Here is a 17,565-nt window from a genome sequence, read left to right as displayed (position 1 = left end):
ATCGAAAAGATACGAGTGACGTTTTTTACATTCGTGTAATCAGTAGCCTATTGATGGCAACCTGCAACTGATGTGAAGCACAATCGGGGGGAAAAAACCCATGGCCGCAAATGTTTTGGTACGTCCCATGAAAATGGCCAGCCAAAGATAGATAACGTCATCTTCGTTTCTGAATTTGGTACACAAATCGTGCGCTTGTTACTACGATATTAAAAAATAAAAAGCTGCATGTCAATCATTTGCTGATGATACGGAGCCTTGTAATTTCGTGGTTGCAGAACGATTTAATGCTTCATGTGCATATATGAAGTTGTTGCTCCTGCCATCTATGATGAAATGGTTACATCAATTAATGTCCCGAGGCGACCCGCAATGTCAGGTTTGAGTTTTTACAGGCTACTGTATCCGACTAAGCAACTTGTGCTTGAAACTTACAAGCGATTTTTTTTTTTGCTTAAAATGGGCTGATCACGTGTAAGATCTGTAATTGATTATGGGAATAGGTGTGGGCTCGGTGTGTAGCACTCCCACTCGTTCACTCCTTTGCAGCACTCGGGGTGGTAGTGGAAAAGTGGAGTAAAGGAGGCTGGAACGAATACTAGTCCAGGGTGTTAAGATAACTTGTCGCAGTGGAGGCCATATGTCCGGTTAGTTATTTCCAAAAATATGAAATGATGGTTAAAATATGTACTTTCTACACTGCATTAAAAAAAATGTGTTTTTTGCCGGACAGTGACACGGTTTACAATGGTCAAAATATGTTAATGTGCGGGAGCATTAAATGTTTGCCTTGTGTCATCCGGCTATTTAATCCGGCCACGGTTATAAACTGTAGAAATCGCATGTGCAAAGAACATTTCTGCTGTTAACAAACTAAAATACACCGGTTCAAATATTTGAAACTTGGCGCCTCTAGCGCCCTCTTTCGTAAAGGGGAGGGCCACTGTGTACTGTTCGCTCTAAGGTTTAGCAAGTCCACTATTGTAAAATAGCAATTAGCCAGATTTAAGGTATAGCCTACGTCGCAGTTGGCCTATTGTTCCTCGGACGAGTCACTGTCGTTCACAGACAGCGCAGTTCTAGGGTTGTGACTATTTCTGGAATTCAACTGTCGTCCAACAACCTCTAATTTTACAACATGGGCTTACTTGAATTGCCGGGCTTGCCCTTATTTCGCCCGGAGTGTGGTACAGCGCACCGACCGCGAATAATGCAGCCATTAACTTCAGTTACAGGGGATACTATTTTAATGTTCAGATGATTCAGAAACCACACTCGTTACACTATACGATTTCCATTAATTATATGTTAAATTATATGATTATATGGATTCATGCGCATGGTAGCAGAAACCGAAAGCATGTAGGCTATCAATGTTCAGTTCAATAGCTATACAAATATGTCTATAGTCTAGCCTATATCTACCAACTGACTGCCAAGATGAATGATTAGAAGAAACAAGATTTGGTCATTAAATGTGAAATATTTGGTGACCGCGACACAGAGTTTGAAAATTAATTCGGCCGTGCATTTTTTTAAATTGGACAGCACCCCACCCTTCCTATTTGGCTTTACCACCTGGTGAGCGCCGCATGTGGTTACATTTTATTTACACTAAAGTTAATTGATTCCACAGTCTGATTACGCAGCCATCAAATAAAGCATATCAGCATGTTAACTTGTGTTTTACTTAGCTATAGCTATATTGTTCATAATAATTTGGGCAATAGCCTTAGGACAGTAGAGTAACATAGGCTGTTTATTATGCATATAAAATAGCAGTGCTACAGTGAATAAGACATGGATTACCTTTATTGAGAAGTTAAACGCTAACCATATAAGCAAACATGACAGTATGCTTTAACAACCAAGTTCATTCACTGGCTAACGTCACAAAAGCACACAAAAGACATTAGGAAAGGAAATTTAGCTAAATATGCAAATTACCTTGTTTGAACACATTTTCCAAATCGCAAATTGCAATTTTAGTAACTGTTACCACAGTTTGTGACTGAAGCTATGATTAGTTAGCGAGCGAGCTACAATTTAGGAATATGCTTATGCGGTCGACCGGTGTAACACTAATAGACGGCTAAGTAACACGGTTAAGTATGAAATAATTGCACCCACATACCTAAACTGCTACGGCCTGACTGATAACATTAATGTGACTAACGTTAGTTAACGTTACTGACTAGATTTACAAGCCCAATAAAATGTTTTAGCTACTGCATGTAGAGCTTGCTAATGTTAAGTTTTAGCAAGTAAACTAAGTTAATGTTCGTTAGCTAAGCCTAGCCAGCGTTAGTAAAATTTTAAAAAAGTTAGCTAGCTCTACGAAGTAACTAGCTAAATAGCTATCTAGTTAAATAACTATACAATGCATATAACCTAGTTAGCTATATATCTTTGATGAGCTGGCTAGCTCTCCAACTGCCTGTATGTCATTGGTGACATTCAAACGCATTCATATCAGATAGTGTAACATATTGATAGCTAAGCCAAGCAGCTATCGCTTATTGCCGAATGTAGAGAACAAGCTAGCGTATCGAGTTACACTCAAATAACCAGCCGTCAAACCTTAGCTACAGCTAGCTACCTGCCAAGTGCACGGGTGTAGCTAAGATTAACGTTAGACTAGCTATGCTAGCATAATTGGCCAACAGATAGCTAATGCGCTTCTCGATGCGGCTTCTATGATTAGCTTGCTACGTTAGCTAGCAGTGAGCGCTTGCTAGGTAATTAGCAAGGTACCAAACACCAATGAATTTACAGAGTTTCACGACAACAGTTCAAATGAATATCCAGACCATTTAAAAACATGACGTTGTTGAAAACATGTGAGCAGCACCAGCTAGAGATTCTAATAGCGAACATCACCTACCTTGGAGTTCCTCTCTCCTCGTTCGTTCAACCAACACAACTGCAGTTTCTTGCTTGTGTGCAGCCGGTATAGCTATTCTTCCCGTAGAACTAGCTAGTTAACGATACCATTTGATCACTGCCAAAGTAAAAACATTTATTCCTTTGTTTTTTGTGTGTGTCCACTTTGCTTTTTCACTTAAACTAATCGTTTTTGTCCTATGCATATACCGAGATAAGTACATAAAAAGAGATTAAGTAGAAACCAGAGATAAGCAAAGCCAGTAAGTTCGCCTCACGCTGCTACAGTCCCAAGGCTCCAGTGTACAAGGAGAGCGGATGGTCGATTCATAACAAAAACACGCATCTGCCAGGAATACGCAGTGTGTAGCGCGAGCACGCCTATCGGTGCAACTACTGGCTGGCCAGCAAGCTGCGCGCTGTAGGAAGGACTTCAATTATTCATGAGGATGAGGGTGGGAGGGCATTCGCAACAAATAGGTTTGGAAAAAAACCAAGAAGAGCGCAAGGTCGATAGCGATCAAATCTTTATTTCATCTTCCCATGGGTCTTTTTTCAAAATTGACGCGACGCTGAAAAACAAACCGCAGGTAAGCAGTGACTACACCTGGAACGAACGGCGGTACTATATATGATGTTTCTCCTCACCACTTAATCTCTGATCCCGCTTTAATGTAAATATACACGCAATGAGCACTTTATTAGGCATTTATTACTTATTTTTTTAGACTTAAGTGCTGTTGCCTATCCACTTAGAGGTCCACTTTTATCCACTTTTATGCATTTAGTTGCTGCCAAATAATAAGTCATATAAGCTCCGTTGCCATTTGCATCTGAATATTGTATTCATTTTAAAATTCATACTGAGCTATTGGGTGGTATCTGTGGGATATTTGCATATTCTGAAATATCACACAATCTTAAATTATCATCTCATAATATCATGTAGAGTATCTCACTTTGTTTGCATTCCAACAAAGTCCATTTTGAAGTGAGAGTGCTGTGCTCTTCCGAAATCTTTATCAGGTTTCTCTTCAGACTTTGTTTAGTCTTCTATAATTCTAAACTTCACAAGACATCTTATCTTTTCAGTGTTCATTTCAGCAGGCTTGAAAGATGGGTACTGGTGATAATAATTTTTGTTGATGGAACCGTTTCTTACCTAATTATGACTCTATCTGGTGATTTACTTTCACATATAATGTCTGCCACTCTCTTCTACCTCTATTGTTATTCCAGTAGTTATCTTGTAATATATTGAATAATGATTAGTAGTGCATTAAAAAGAAATGGTTCCTTTTGTATTTAAAATTCATACATTTTTGCCATGATGAGATAAGAAAGAAATTTGGTGCATGGAGACAGCTCAAGAATCCCAATCATGAGAGAAATCAAATTCTTAAGCCTTCATCTACACAAGAATGCAAACAAATCGACTGATCCCTGCTGTGCCAGACCACACCTGCTCTGGGAGCCCACACCTAGAGAAGAGACAGGGTCTGATCCGCATTTCCGTTTCCCACACATCAGAAAGGAACCTGTTTTGTTTTTGATCTGTATATCTGTCTGGAGTTCAACTAATGCACAGCACTGGAACTCCCAACTAATTCACCTGTCAGAGAGAACTGTAAGCTTTCCCTCACAGTCAGTGGTAGCCAATGATCAGAAATGGAAATATGCAATATACAGAAAGTATACTGCGTTTTGTAGACTGGGACATTCCACACCCTAAGTGGACAGTTGTTAGACTCATCCAACCGGATTTCTCAATGATTGACATGAATGCACTGTGTTTCTTTTGTTCTGTCTCTGCTTTTCCTTCCCTGCTTTTCTCCACCTATAAGGTTTGTATTGCTTTGTAAACATATTTGATAATTTAATAACCAACATAATATAGTAGAAACCACAATATAAAATGAATGCAAATATCTTCTGTAAAGTATGTTCATTTATTATTTTGGAATATTATTCTTGAAAGAGATGCACAGTTATCTTCAACAGATAAAGGTGTTCTTAAAGGTTGGGCTAACTAAGTTGAACTATGATGCCCTATGCAAAATTGTTGTCATCATATGACAATGTTAATTTAAAAGCTTGTTCACACAGGCAATCATTCCAGAGCAATCATTTCTCATGTTTATATCATCGCGGCAGACTGGCAATGGGCAGAGAAGATTAACAGGTGATCAATGTGTATTTCAATCAACACATCCATATCCATAAAAACTCAAAGGCTCCTCTTCTTAACTGATGACCATGAACACAAAGTCTCCATGTATTTTCCATCTGTAACACTATTGAATATAGATGGCAAAGATGTTTTATACAAACATGTCATTTTCTGGTATGACAGATTGTTTGTGACTCATTAGTGTGGACCATAATCATGCTCATCTGAAACTGATTAAATTCCTGTTGGATTGATGACAGGGCATAAGTACTACAACATGAATTTGCTGACAGATAACTAATTTGGCTGGAAATCTCTGGAAATTCGTAAACAGATTTTTACAAAGCAATATCCTGTCAGCTGATGAATGTATGTTTAATGCTGTGTACAACCAAATCAGCATATTAGTTTATTATGCATCCATTTAGAGCTGCAATATCAGAAGTGCGAAATATGAAGAAAGTTATGCATACAATTAGTTACATATGTAAGGATTTTATGTAAGGATCACTTTTTTTGTTTTACATAATTCTCTTCTCTTGATTATATTGCAAATAGCAAAGCCCATTGAGATATTACTTACTCAACACAAGGCAGGTATCACAATTCAATTAAAGTAACAGCTCCATCAGCGTCAAGATAAAATGTTACAATCCAGCTCTTCCTTTAGATAAAAATCAGAAGCTGGACAGCTTCTGTCTGTTTACCAAAGCAAGTGAGAAATGGAAAAGGCCTGCTATTGTCAAGTGTGGTTTGAATATCATAAAAGGAACATGGATTCAACAAGGTGCTGGGAACATTTCCTAGGAATTCTGGTCCATGTTAACAAGATAGCATCTTGCAATTATGACAGATTTGTCAGCTGCACATTCATGCTGAAAATCTCCAATTCCAGTCAGTTCCTCCCAATGAATCAAAGTCTTTATTTCTCAAAAAAGACCTGCCCCTCGACCTCTGGCAGCAAAACATCCCAAAAACATCAATTACCAACCTCCATATTTGACCATAGGTATGACAATAGGTATGTAGTAGGTCTCATCTAACCACAGCACTCTCTTCCAGTCATAATTTCAAAGAGGTTTGGCAAACTCCAGATGTTTGGTTTTGTTTATTGTGGTCATTGAGGGATTTCTTTGTGCAACCCTTTCAAAGAGTTTTTGGTATGGAGGTGGCGTCTTATGGTTCTCTTTGAGACTTGAGACTTTCAATACCACCTGTATTGAAATTAAAGTATATCGTTTTCCCAGGTTTGATAACATATAATAATCTACATGTTATTATAGGCAGCCTTTTTTCTTCATTTGTATGCATGCAGTGGGGTAGCTAAACCAAAGTTCAGTAGCATATTTTAAAATAAATTACAAGAAAATACATTAATTGCACTCTGCACAACTTATCATCTATTTCCCTAAGAGGGTTATACAAATATTGACCAGTGAAATGACACAGAGGATTTTGCAGCATTTCATTATTCTTGACAAAAAGTATTTTTATTATTCATGAAATCCTGTGTGATTTTTAGCTTCTCAGAATGATGATTCACTGAGGAATAAATCTCAGGTGGATGTTCTGAAAGACAGACTGATATTAAAGAAAGGTCAAACCAGTCCAAAAGGCAGAAAAAATGGTGAGGTAGCTGGAACAGTCATGTGGCATAACAGTTTGATGCTTACATTTCACAGTGCATAGCTGTCACACTCATTTACAGTATGATTCCAGTGAGATTGGTTTATGTGGTAATATAAAATATAGCATTCAAGTGCATATCAATGGTAGGAAATGTCAATTCATCTACTCAGATGCCAGTTAAAAGGGAGTTGGCCACACAAATTTTCATCAAATAACTCTTTTTATTGTACTCCCACCTCCACCAGCTCCTTTCCAGTCAATAGCACCTTTCACTTGCCCTATATATGATCCCTCCATCTTTTGTGCAATCCATCACTGTGTTCTTTTAGTCCTTGTTTGTTTTTGTCCCTGCCTCAGGAGAGGAAGTCAGCCTCTGTTGCCAAAGGTGAGGCTGGATATTAGGCTGCTATTTATGACCATTGGCCACATCAGTGCAGCTTGAACTTGGTGCCATCAGCCTCATGCTTCAGTGGGCATGGTCCCACCCCACCCTTCCTGCTCAGCCCCCCTCTGTCCCAGGGCAGCCCCCACAGTGTTTATCAGACCAAAACCCCTGCACACTCTGGTGAGCCGGACTGGCAAATTGGACCCCAGCAAGCGTGACAGTCACACCCGGGATGTGGAAACTGATAAGACACCAGTCAAAACAGGCAATAGAAATTTCAGACTAGAGAAAAAATGTGACTAGGAAAACACTACAGAATCACTACAGACCTCAATTTCATGACGTGTAGTATTCTGCCGGGTTGTTCTACAGCAGAGGTGAGCTAGTCCTGGAGAGCCACAGACACTGCTGGTTTTCTATGTTACGTCATCAATTAGAGAATTTCATTACACATTTAACTAACTTCACCTGGTCCCTTGGGTCTGAACTGGGTGCTGATTTTAAGGTGAAAACTAAAACCAGCAGAACTTACGGCTCCTCAGGACCTGCGTTGTGTCATGATGGTTGACATGATGCTGTTCTGGTGCCTGTGTTTCTGTTTTCTGTTTTGTGTGGGTTTTCACAAGGTTACAGAAAGGAGAAAGAGATTCAAGGGTAAATGGTTGGCATTTATATAGCACCTTTATCCAAAGCGCTGTACAATTAATGCTTCTCATTCACCCATTCATACACACACTCACACACTCACACACCGACGGCGATTGGCTGCCATGCAAGGCGCTGACCAGCTCATCAGGAGCATTTAGGGGTTAGGTGTCTTGCTCAGGGACACTTCGACACAGCCTGGGCGGGGGATTGAACCGGCAACCCTCCGACTGCCAGATGACTGCTCTTACTGCCTAAGCCATGTCGCCCCAAGGGGTTAATCAGCAGAAATATGTCAGAGCCAAGTAGAGGCAGGAAGAACCAGGCCCCAGCCCCGGATCCTCTGTTCATCCACTCTAACTCTGGTAACTTCTGCCAAGCAGTGTCAAACAGCCATTCCCCACGCTCCTTCCTTGGGGCCCTGGCAGACTTAATCCCGCACACTGCTATCAGATGCTATGCTGAAGACATGAGAGAGAATGGTTTGGTTCCCTTCAGTAACAGATGGTGCAGCTCTATGCATCTGAGCTGATATTGCTTTACAGTGTATGCTTTCCACTGTTGTTTTCCTTCAACTACCTTATGACGGAGGCCCATGGGACAACCTTGCTGCGGTTCGCATTAGTTCATAAGCGCTGGTGTCCCAACAGCCAGTCAAAGGTGTCAGTGCCTAAGTTACTTTCTCCACTACTGTCACAATCTTTTTCAATGTCGTGTGAATTTCTGCGGCTGGAGTTCAGGAAATAGGAAGGAATTGAGGACACTGGTTGAGGGCAAGGCCAGTTTTCTAATCCATTTCTTGCTGTGCATTATAGTGTTGCTACTATATAAGCAACCCACTGTGTCTACCAAAGGGAATGATTGTACTAGCAAGTCCCCTTTGCAGAAGAGCAAGATAGGAGGCTCATCTCCTTTATAGGTTGCAGCCTCCTATTGATGCACTGTAGCCTTGAGTAATGCGAGACCAAGCCTGTATTCATTTTGGCACCATTTGAACAGGTTTCTCCAGTATAGGAGTGAACAATTTGGAAGAACCAGATTCTCTGTAGACTGCCTGCAGGGGAATTAGATATATTTCAGTGATTAAACAATTCTACAAATACGGAAAAGCAGGCTAAATAGGAACATTGACACTTACTTCACCTATCTGGTTAACTAATACAATGTGTTGTATACATGTGAACAATTTACATGTTTCTCTCTTATACTGCCAAATGTGCACTTTCACATCATTATTATTATTATGATTATTATTGACCTAATAAGTAATTATTTACTTGTTCAAACCTTTCTATGTGTCTGAGCAATTACTCTTATTATGCTTACTTATGTGAGAAAAGGATTAAGGAAGGAGGCATCTAACACTGCAATGTCTATGATCTGCTCACAGGCAGAAGGGGGTGATTAGCCATGAATCTCATGTGCTGCACTCAAGATGGCAACAGTGGCAGCATAGCAACCCGTTGCTAGGGAGAAGGAGAAAGAAGGCCCATGTGAAGCCGCCATGCTTATTAGATAAGTGAGCCGTAAAAAAGGAATTCCCCGGCGACTGGCACTGCTGCCTGGTTTCCATGGTGACCACATGGAAGTGATGGAATTGAGGATGGAGGGGTGCACTGCACGCATCATGTGTGCCCTCAGAGGGAAGTGGGACACCAATGGTACTGTTGCAGCAAGAGCCCAGCCCCACCTGTGAAAGACAGAGGGAATGGCACCTGCCAGAAGAGCCAGTCTATTCCTCTAGAAGAACCAAAGATATTTCCAGGCCTCAGTGCCATCACAGGAAGCCAGTACCCATTTGGTGGTACTGTGAGCAAACAAATTTTTCCATTTCTGCTTTTTCCTCTTTTTGGAAGGTGGAAGTGTAAGTAGTTGTAAATTGCAAGTTTAGGAGCACACATTAGGATGTTCCAGTATTGAACCTCTGACTGGACTCCTGTAACTCTCCATCAGTTTATTAGCAAAGCACATCCCTGATGCTAGGGGATGTGTAGGGGAAAACCTATGGCCCCGAATGTAGTTCAGAGCATACTTTTTCAGGCTCTTGTTTGAAAATGTACATTTTTGAATATGGAACTTTGGCATCATTATTATTATTTTTTATAAGATTAATGATATTATACAGTACTGTGCAAAAATTTTAGGCAGGTGTAAAAAAATGCTGTAAAGTAAGAATTCTTTCAAAAATAGAAATGTTATTAATTTATTTTTTATCAATTAACAAAATGCCAAGTGAGTGAACAGAAGAAAAATCTAAATCAAATCAATATCAATATAATCAATATAAAGCTACACCTGCCTAAAGCATTTGCACATTTAAATTTATAAATGTATATTTATATATTTCTTTTTAAATATTTCTCAGTAATGTTTCTTGTATTTAATTCAGTTTAAAAGCGTGTACCTGAATCGCTGAATGGTCTCCACAGCAACCCTTCACGCATTGCCGCTGACGGAACGCGCTTAATCTCCATGGATACTCAGACGCTTCCCTCAGGCTGCAGGCATCGTCAGAGAAAAGGTTAGTTTATCAAAAATACACGTAGCTACTGGGAGAGGTCGAGTTAATAACTAATTTACTAAACCGATGACAATTCAAACATAAAACTTATATCATGACGAATTATCTGTGGTGAACGATATCTAGCTACGATCTAGGCGATGTTAACTAACATATTGGTTATCCAATGTTAGCCGCATAGTAACCTTGGCTAGCTAGACGAACGAGAGCAACGTTAAATGATTAAGTTGCTGCAGCGTTTTAAAAATTGTATATACAGTTCATGTAGGCTAGGTAGTTACCACGATGCAAACATAATCAGAAACACTGCCGTATTGACAGAGAAAATTGTGTTTCTCTCGCCCTATCAAAATCTAAACAAAACTAAAAATGACTACCGTTAACGTTACATTAACAGCACAAAGCGTGTGTTCGACAGCCACTTCACTAACAAGTAAGTTCTGAGGTGCGTTGAAATAAGTGTCACTTATTTGCCTGTTATAATACACTTTAACCAATGTCATATTTGTTCTTACCTTAAAAAATAAATCACAGATAAGCAAAGAATCAGCTTGCTGGCATTGTTAAATCTAAGTGGCATCCATTTATTCTAAATGCGTTGGTGGTGAACTAAATGGAATGTTAATTTAAAATCGTTCAACGGTAGCTGTTTGCTACAAACAGTTCGCTGTCTTGAGGGCACCTCTGATCTTCAGTTTTAGTTGCAAAGTAACCAATGAGTAGTATACACATTGCAACTAATGAAGCATACTTAACCCTTACAACACCTTACAACACCCAATCCTTAAAGTTTGTCAAAATGTTAAATTAAAATGTAGGGTAGACTGGGGCTGGTTGAATCATTGGGTTAGTGTCACACCATCAATTTGGCCAATATGGGGAATGTGGTAGCTAACGTGATCTCTACTGTCCTGACCCATATTCCCCTTTGAGCTTACATGAGAAGTTTGATGGCTCGAAATTAAATATTGGGTGTTTTAAGCCAAAAGAAAAACTGATTAGCCTACATATTTTACCGATTGAGGTACAGAAGTAATAATTCCCAGCTCAGCTAGTTCTTATTTAGCAGTCACAATATCGTAGATACAATAGCTTCAATGGAAGGAATAAACCGTTTCTCTAGTCTAGTGTGATGCTTCAAATTCATGCTAGCTTCAAACCCACATACCAAAATAGCTGGCAATTTAATGGCTGCCAGGGTTGTGGATGGTTGTGTCACTTAATTCTGATTGTTTTTGGCATTTATTTATTTCTCAGCATGCCTTGGGAAAACAGACTGGGTATCCCATTAGACACATAAACCATGGCATTATCAAACAAGACAAGTCCTAGTAGAGTATCTAGGCTAATGAAGATGACAAACTAAGTTAATTAGCCTAGATACTCTACTAGGACTTGTTTGACCTAGAATGAAACTCTGTCCTAGATTGATCCAAATCACAGAGCAGCGTTTAAAAATGAATTTTGACAGCATGTTTAACATAAGTTTAACATAACATTTTGTGTCCTTTTTCATTATTTTCGGGTCTCTTATTTTCTTGGATGCATCTGATATTCTGAAGCCAAATTACTTTAATTAAAGATTGACATACAGTAATAAAATTCTGACCATGGGATGCAATTTTAATGGTATAGTATAACTTTAGTTTGACAGTTACTTGACAGCTGATGCAGAGTAAACAAGTGAAGAGAATTCCAGCAGCAGGCTATGCCCCTTTAAAGCGGCTGTTATAAAACCGGGAAAACTAGCCTGTAGTTTTTGTTGGCACCAGTGGCATCATAAAACATTTGGAGGTTTTCAGATTGGCTTCTTTCGAGGTACAAGCCAAATTGATTAATGTAATGAATGTTTCTTGACATGACATCCTATGATCTATCAAATAGCATTCTAGTTGAAAAATGCCAGAGTATCCCTTTAGTATAACTGTAGCTAGTGACGCTATTAGGTACTATAAATGTTGGTCTGATAACATCTGATAAAACAAATAAAAGTTATCCTAAACTTAAAGGGTAATTACACCCTAGATCAAACTTTTTTTGTTATTGTAAACATGCTTCTATGCCTGCTTTATAGTGAAACATTCTAACCCATGCCATTATTTCAATATTTATGAAATAATATCATTTTGGCTTAAAACTGGTTGAAAAGTGTGTTCTGCTGCATATAAGGGTTAAAAAATGTGATCTGCAGTGCACTCTGGCCCTGCCCAAATAGAGACATCTCACTGTATCCTGAAAAGTATATCGTTCTTAATACATGCCAGAAACCATGTGACCATGACTCATCTGCTATGCTGGTGGACAACCTGGCCGTACAACTAAATGTATTTTTCCACCAAAAATATTGTTTTTTAAATCTCAGGTCAACAACAAAGCATATAGTCCCCTCCAAAAGTATTGGAACATTGTAAAGGTCAATTCCTTTGTTTTTGCTATACACTGAAGTTTGAGGTCAAAAGATGTACATAAAATGACCGAATTTCAGCTTTTATTTCCTGGTAAAATGAATCTGTGTTATTGCTGTATTTACAGTCCCCTCCAAAAGCACTGGAACAGCCAGGCTAATTCCTTTGTTTTTGCAATACACTGAATACATTTGGGGTTGAGATAAAAAGATGTACACGAGACAAGATTTCAGAATTTCAGCTTTTATTTCCTGGTATTTACACCTAGATGTAAACTATTTAGAACACAGCACCTTTGCTATCAGACCATCCAATTATTATGAGAGCAAATGTATTGGAACAGAGAGTATTTAAGTAAATGAAAGTAAACAACACTTAATATTTGGTAGCATATCCCTTGCTTGCAATAACTGCATCGAGTCTGCAACCCAATGTCATCAATAAACTGTTGCATTCTTCTTTTGTGATGCTTTTCTTGGCTTTTTCTGCAGCCTCTTTCAGTTGTTATTTGTTTTGTGGGATTTTTCCCTTCAATCACCTCTTCAGGAGGTGAAATGCATGCTCAATTGGGTTAAGGTCTGGTGATTGGCTTGGCCACTTTAAAACCGTCTACTTTTTTTTGTAATGAAGTCTTGTCTGAAGTTTTGTTAGCAGTGTGTTTTGGGTCATTGTCTTGCTGCATGAGGAAGTCCCTCCAAATTAATTTGGATGCATTTCTCTGTAAATTGGCAAATAGAATGTTTTTGTAGACTTCTGAATTCCTCCTGCTGCTACCATCACAAGTTACATCATCAATAGAGATTAGTAAGCCCACTCCAGAAGCAGCCATGGAAGCCAAAGCCATGACACTTGTTTTGGATCATGAGCAGATCCCTTCTTTCTTCACACTTTGGCCTTTCACTTTGGTAGAGGTTAATCTTGGTCTCATCAGTCCATAAAACCTTTGTGGCTCATCTCTGTACTTCTTTGCAAATTGTAATCTCGCCTTCCGATTCTTACTGATGAGTGATTTGCATCTTTTGGTAGCCTCTATATTGCTGCTCTCCAAGTCTTCAACGGTTTAATTGAGATACATTCACCCCTGCCCTGTTGAGATTGTTTGTGATGTCTAATCTGACAGGACACATCTGGGCAACAAGAAACATCTGTCAGTCACATGTTCCAATACTTTTTCTCACCTAAAAATGTGTCTGATACAAATGGTGATATGTTCTAAGTTGTTTAACAAATCTAGAATCTAAAAATACCAGGAAATAAAAGATGAAATTCAGATCTGTCAACTCATGTATATCTATAGATCTGAATGGATGCCATCTCATCTCGGTATAGTTTGACCCCTGCGTTTGGCAACAAAAAGGAATGGGTTGCTATGGCCATTTGTCCTCCAACACATTGTGGTCAAGGAAATTGCCACATGATTAAGAATATGATTAATTAATATAGATGTCAATTAGATATCCAGTTAGAAACGCCCTCAAATTTGTTTAATTTAACGGCTTGTTACACCAGTCGGCACACCAGCTCTTATGGATCAATACAAAACAGAATACTGTCAGCACCTGATTGGTTAGACAATACTTTATGCAAATGAGATGGACACACCCACTCTACCCATCCCAGAGTGCATTTTTTCTAAATTGTGTAGAAGACAGACTGAAACAGCGAGTGCAATTGCTCTATAAGGCACTGTAGTTGGGTGCTATAGCCAACCAACTCTAGTTTGCTAGCAAGCAAAATGGCTTTATAACCTAGACAAAGTTGGTCTATTTAAAAAAATAATGTTGAGTTTTTTTTATTTAGGCTTAGACTGTTTTAGTAGCTTTGTTAGCTAACGTTAACATTTGCTTGTGGCCTTTGCTTAGTTGGCAGAGTTATGTAACATTGCAGGATAATTTAGCTCGCTAGCTAACTAAGTTGGATAGACTAGTTATAGCGGTCTTACGGTAATATTAACAATGACTGGTCATATTAACTATATTAGCTAAACTTAGCTAACGCTAGCTATCTGCTTAGCAATCTATGTTTGTAGTTGCAGATAGTTTAACATTGTAAGTAGGGAAGTCATCACTTGGTGCTAAAAGTTATAATTTTGAAGCTTGAAACTTTGAAATGTCTCTTGGAAGTGCTTGGGTCTCTTTAAAGGAAAATACCTATTTTATTTCACATCTTCCTATTTTGAGAAGTTAGTAAACCAATGTTGTAGCTATATTTAAACTAATGTGTATATTATTTGGGTAGACCTGGAGCATCAAGTGTGTATAACTGGGGATGTGTTTTTCACTGTATTGACCCAGGGTTTGTGATTGGTCTGTGACAGATCTCACCTTAAACTGCTTCTGTTTGGATAAATTAGGCCAGAAAGTCATCCCTGTTTTAGTCTTGTCTTTTGTCCGGTGGTGAGAGAGAAGTCTGATTCACTGTCCAGCTTACAGTGCAGAAGAGAAACAGAAGTGAGTAAAGCAAGCAAATGACACTTTAATGAGGCTTCATGTTTTTCTTATTCAAAATGGAATGAAGAAAGCAAATTTATCTCACGTGTAGCCAAAGTGTACTTTGAGTGTGGGCTTCACTGGTGACAAAAGTGAAGACATTTCATGTTTTTTTCACACTGGACTTGGAAGACAGACTGAAATTGTATTCCTTTTCATTAACCTCGCAATAACAAAACCCCACGGTTTATATAATTGGACTTATTGCATTATCGTGGGGTTTTACTGTAGGCATATGTGTAGGCATATACCTACATATTTTCTTGCACTTAGAACTTTTTCTTAGGTGGGAAAATATGTGTGTGAGTGGTCCCGACCTGTTTAAAAATCATGGAACCAATGCATTCCATTCATTTTCCATGAACAGGCTTGAAGTGCAAAATGTATTTTAGTGAGGAATAAGCGAAGGTTTATGCTATAGTGTATGCTATAGTGTTATGTTTTGCTAAAACCAATGAGCCACAGTCTACCCGTCAGGTACCTATGTCCCTTGTTATTGTTAATCCCATTGGCCATCTATCTGATGGATCCCACCTATAGTACCGAAAATACTGTATTATAATAGACATCTTCATATAGGAGTTTTTTTTTATGTGAGGAGAGTTTGTTGAATCTGATATGGCACACTCGTACGAGCCCTTATGAAAACAATAAGAGGAATTTACGATAAGAATATAATGCTAACTCGTATGTTTAACCATTTATGTATTTTTTGTACCCATTACCAAAAAATACTTGTGAAGATGACAGAGGGGGATTTTGCATGCTTGTTACCTCATTTTTATACTCTAGTGAAACAGGAAGTGATGGAATGTCAATATGGTTCCTTTAGACCAAGATTAACAAAATTAAATAAAATTATATTGGCAATTTCACTTTGATTTTATTTACAATAATTGTTAGGGGTGCCAAACATTTTGACATCTATTGTTTTCAGAAAAAAATAGAAAATGCAAATACTAAATAAAAAAATTGAAACGTAAAATGTATTGAAATATTTATATAGTTTCCCATCTGTGTTACCATAAGTTATAGATTATTGTACAGTGACTTCAGAAATTATTCAGACCCCTTCGCTTTTTCCACACTTTATTGTGTAGATTTACTTTTAAAACGTTAAAATTGTCATTTTTGCCCATCAGTCTACACTTAGTAACCCATAGTGACAAAGTGAAAACATGTTTTAGAAAAAATCTTTTTATTAAAAATCAAAAATCTCTCATTTACATAAGTGTTCAGACCCTTTGCTGTGGCACCCCACATTGTGGTCAGGAGCAACCTGTTTGCTTTAATTATCCTTGATGTGTCTAGAACTTGATTGGAATTGGACATAGTTTATATAGTTATATAAGGTCCCACAATTCATACTGCATGTCAGGACAAAAACCATGCCATGAGGTCCAAGGAACTCTCCGTAGGCCTAAAATTGTGTCGAGGCATAGATCAGGGCAAGGGTAAAAAAAAAAGAAAAAGCTTTGAGTGTTCCCAGGAGCACATTGGCCTCAATAAAAAAAAAAGTTTGAAAAAAGTCAGGACTCTTCCTAGAGATGGCCATCCGGCCAAACTGAGTAGCCAGACACGAAGGGTCTTGGTCAGGGAGGTTACCAAGAACCCCAAGGTCACTCTAACAGAGCTGGGCAAAAAGTGAAGTGGGTACTTTCTGAAGCCACTGTATGTGTTGTTTATTATTTGTAGATTATTTTTTATCAAGGGTGCCAATAATTCTGGAGGTGACTGTATACTGGCTCTTGATGCATACTAATTGATCCTGTGACTACAAAAACAACAGTTCAGGTAACTTGGGGAGGTTTTAGTATGTGCACTGTGGTAGACAGCATAATACCATACATAGTTTTTCATTTGGGTGGATTTTAAAGAGGGGTTTGTGTCATCCGGATACATTGTCCATTGTCCGTGTGTGTCTTCGCATTTACAGATTTTGTCCCACCGTGTGATCCCAGTAGGGATAATGTATTTAAATTTCATTTTCATGGTCCGTCTGTAACGTGCAGCCCTCATCCACATCTGCTCGCCAGGGCAGGCCATTTGTCAAAAGGAAACTGTGTGTCCAAGCTTCCTGTCATTGCCCGCAGACCTCCCCCGCAGGAACTGGCAGTTGCTGGAAAGACACAGCGGAGAGCTCTTGCCAGCCCAGCACAGCTCAGTAAGCTCTTCAAGGACAACTCTCCATCATCCCCAGGACTGGCTAGCCATTTTTTTTATGTCGGAGTTTAATATCTCTGCCATGTTATTTGCTGTATCTGAATGTATAGATTTGTGCAATTATGAAGTGCCTTTTGGAATATGAAAATATGATCTGCATAGGTGTTTACTTCAATGAAGTTCTAGTTTTATGTATGAAATAATGCATGCCGTGTTATTCATTCTTTCACCGTTTTTAAAGGTAAAGAACTACCGCCTCTATGCCACAAATTGAA

The 17,565-nt window shown here is 38.7% G+C and overlaps 1 protein-coding gene across 2 annotated transcripts in view; it reads right to left on the bottom strand.

The window, feature by feature from the left end:
• The window catches only part of tanc2b (tetratricopeptide repeat, ankyrin repeat and coiled-coil containing 2b), a 234,058-nt gene extending 230,799 nt beyond the window's left edge, over positions 1-3,259 (bottom strand). For both annotated transcript variants that reach the window (XM_061226928.1, XM_061226935.1), the window contains exon 1: positions 2,885-3,259. The gene's annotated coding sequence lies outside the window, so the exon portion shown is untranslated. The remainder of the gene's footprint in view (positions 1-2,884) is intronic.
• Positions 3,260-17,565: the final 14,306 nt, after the last annotated feature.

The sequence above is a fragment of the Conger conger genome, chromosome 2 (genome assembly GCF_963514075.1).
Source record: "Conger conger chromosome 2, fConCon1.1, whole genome shotgun sequence".
Lineage (NCBI taxonomy): Eukaryota > Metazoa > Chordata > Actinopteri > Anguilliformes > Congridae > Conger > Conger conger.
This window is presented reverse-complemented; position numbering and strand designations above follow the sequence as displayed.